This window comes from Pongo pygmaeus, chromosome 23 (assembly GCF_028885625.2).
Source record: "Pongo pygmaeus isolate AG05252 chromosome 23, NHGRI_mPonPyg2-v2.0_pri, whole genome shotgun sequence".
Taxonomy (NCBI): domain Eukaryota; kingdom Metazoa; phylum Chordata; class Mammalia; order Primates; family Hominidae; genus Pongo; species Pongo pygmaeus.
The window spans coordinates 16,780,110-16,783,479 of NC_085931.1; the positions used below are offsets into that span (position 1 = coordinate 16,780,110).

The 3,370-nt window shown below is 40.6% G+C and overlaps 1 pseudogene; it reads right to left on the reverse strand.

The window, feature by feature from the left end:
- Positions 1-1,023: 1,023 nt before the first annotated feature.
- Positions 1,024-2,927, reverse strand: LOC134739285 (cell division cycle protein 27 homolog; annotated as a pseudogene).
- Between the last annotated feature and the right edge of the window lie 443 nt (positions 2,928-3,370).

The window sequence follows — 3,370 nt, forward strand, 5'->3', positions numbered from 1 at the left end:
CTTCAGAATTATACTTTCTCTTGATACTTTTATTTTATTTTATTTTATTTTTATTTTATTTTTTCTTGAGACGGCATCTCACTCTGTCACCCAGGCTGGAGTGCAGTGGCATAATCTTGGCTCACTGCAACCTCCACTTCCCAGGTTCAAGCGATTATCCTTCCTCAGCCTCCTGAGTAGCTGGGACTACAGGCGCCTGCCACCATGCCCAACTAATTTTTATACTTTTAATATAGGCGGGGTTTCACAATATGGTCTCGATATCTTGACGTTGTGATCTGCCCGCCTTGGCCTCCCAAAGTGCTGGGATGACAGGCATGAACCACCATGCCTTGCCTTCTCTTGATATTTAAACTTTTAAGTCAGTCCAGAGAAATACAATAAATGTCAACAGTAAGTATGGTGTTGAGGCAGAAGTAGGACCAAACTTTTTCATATGTTATTCTGTTGATAACAATATTACCTGGGTAGTAATTTCCTATGTGTCTACTTATACACAAATACAAAAAAGTAAAACAGAGATACTGCTAAATAAAGGATACATTAAGTTCTTAATAGTAACTCAATAAACCGGAACATTGTCAAAAAGCAGCTAGTGTACTTTTTCAGTGTTTTTTTCTATTATCCAATAAGTGAATTATGCTATTCCTTTCCAATTTCCCAAGCACTTTTTGTCCCAATCACCATTTTTGTGTTCGAAGAAACAGTAACAAATCAAGTAACAAAACTAAACAAGCAAACAAACAAAACACAACTACAGTATCTGCAAAAGTTTTGTAGAAGACTGAAACTGTTGAGTATAAGCATCTCGTATTCTATTATCATTAATTAACTGAAGAGTTTTTTAAAGACATACATTTCATAAAAAAAGTTAGTTTGAAGTTATTGACCAGTATGTACCATTCCTAAGTATTAGTAACCAAATTCATGACAGTAAAGAGCTATCTAACATGAAAAATTAGTGACTACCAGCACCATCAACAAGACTTTGTCTTTACAATTCATTACCTCTTACCATGCATTGTAATGTCTAGGACTGACTCTGATAGCATTTTGAATACAAGCTAATGCTTTGTCCAATTCTTCAGTTAAGACAAACTCTCGCCCTAATAAAGTATAGGCATAAGCATAATTTGGATCCACTTGGATAGCTCTCTGGAAGAATTTAATTGCAATATCGTGTTCCTGTTGCAGACTGAAACAGTTCCCTGCAGCACACCAGGCCTCTGGCGAATTTTTATCCGTGTCTGTTAAGTCTTTTGACAGAAATGAAAGAGCGACATCTTTTTGAAGATGCCAAAGTGTTGTAGAGTAGATTTCCATGCCTTCGACTCTATAATTCTCAATCCTTCTAACCTCTGAGAATATTCTTTCAGCTTGCATGTACTCTGAAAGTTCAAAATAGGACCTTCCAATTTGGCAAAGTACCCAACCAGTATTGAAGTGGTGAGAAGGTAGATGGCTCAAAATATTTATAGCTTCTTTGCAGTGGTATGAACATAAATCTAAATAACCTTTCCCCCTTTCAGAAGAAGGCTCATCAAGCCTTCTGCTGCTGCTTTTTGTAGATGAAAAGCCTGAATCTGAGGTGTGATTGTGGATATTTCCTCTTCTGAATTGATGGAAGGGTCCAATTTTGTAATTTCCAGGTTGTCATTTATATTAGATTGAGTTATTCCTCCTTTATTTGTTTTACTTTTTGTTTTTCTGTTTGGGATTTTAGGTGAAAACTTCATTTTTAATTTCTTCCTATTCTCCTTGGTTGTGGAACTGTCACTAGTAAAGAGTCATGAACTTCTTCGATGCCGTGCATTTGGGGGAGATGTCATAGTGGGGCTCATTACCTGAGGTGTTGTAGTTATTTATGGACCAGAACTTTCTGTTAGTGAAAGAATTGTAGTTACCTCTCGGCTATTTCCACTCTGTGAGAAGACAGACTTTGCTCCAGTTTGGCCAATTCTGGCAACAGACTTTTTTGAAGGGGCTCCAGTGGATGGCATATCAATTACAGAAAGTGTATTAGTGTAGTTTTGTAAATAAGATCCATCTCCAGGACTTGGGGTTCCTAATGGCAAAATCCCAAAACTTGGGGTAAATGGACTAAGAGCTGCTGGTCCTGTTAATAAACTTTGACCAGTTTTTGGTTTATTTTGAACCTGTTTAGATAATATGGAAGTTCCTGTTCCCAGTGGGATAGTTTCAGGTGAAATTACAGCTGAATCAATAAAAGACACTGGGGAATCCGTATTCAAGGAGTACTTTGAATTGAAAGATTCTAAATTGACTCTGTTTAATTCAATTGTGTCCTGGGGTGTTTCCATAAGAATGGTCTCAGGCTGTCTGTGACAAAAACTGTGATTAGGTACTTGTGTTGTGCAAGAGTTGGGCAGACAGTTGCTAAAGTTCTGTAAAGATGTGAATTTAAATGTTTGGTCAGGATCTCGCTTTTCACCTATTTCACATAATGATTCAAAGGGATACCAGAGGAAAGGATTTAAACTAAGTCTCTTTTGGTAACATTCTTATCCTTTGGCAAGCCGATCTGTCTTGCAATATACACGTCCCAACAATGGAAGGGGAAAGCAAACTGAATCACCAAACTCAGCAACAATATCATCATGGCTTTTCTGCTTATTAAACACTCCACCAGATAAGATTTGTTCCCAGTCTGCAAGCTTACTGAGATCAACACAACATTTTGCAAGCAGGTATTTGCATTGTGGTGTAGGACAACTGTGTCTTTTCAAGAGTCTATATGCTTTATAGGCCTTTCCTGGGAGGTAAGAACAGGTCGCCATTAAAAACAAGGCTTCTTCTGAGTGTACTTCTGCATAAAGGCGTTCTGTGAGGAAAACCCCATCTCGGTAAGCATAGTGGTTTAGTGCTTGCCATATAGCAGCCTGGAAAGGTTCCTGCAGCACTGTCATCCTCGAGGCAAAGGCCCAATTTCTGCAGGGCCTCAGGAAACCCCCACCCCACCCACCACCGTCCCCCCTGTAGCGGCTCCGGCCCGGCCAGCCTCGGCTCCTTTAAATTCACCAGTTACCGGCGGATGGGGGTGGCCGAGCCAGAATGACTTCTTTATCCTGCCGACTCTGGAAAGCCCGGCCCCTTGTGATCCATTGCAAAGCGAAAGTCACCTCATGTTTTGAAACAGATCCACTCCCAAGTTCAGTGGAGGGATGTGGCATGTAGGACCTTAGGACTCTCTTCCTTCTGATTTGGTCTGCACAGCGGGGCCTAGGGCTGGAGTCCTCTCTGTGAGGACAGCTGACTCCCTCTACCTTGGGTTCCATTGGCCCCACCCTGGGACATGGGCCTTGGCAGATTCTGGCCCTTCCTGGCCTTAAATTGCTGTCAGAAACCCCAT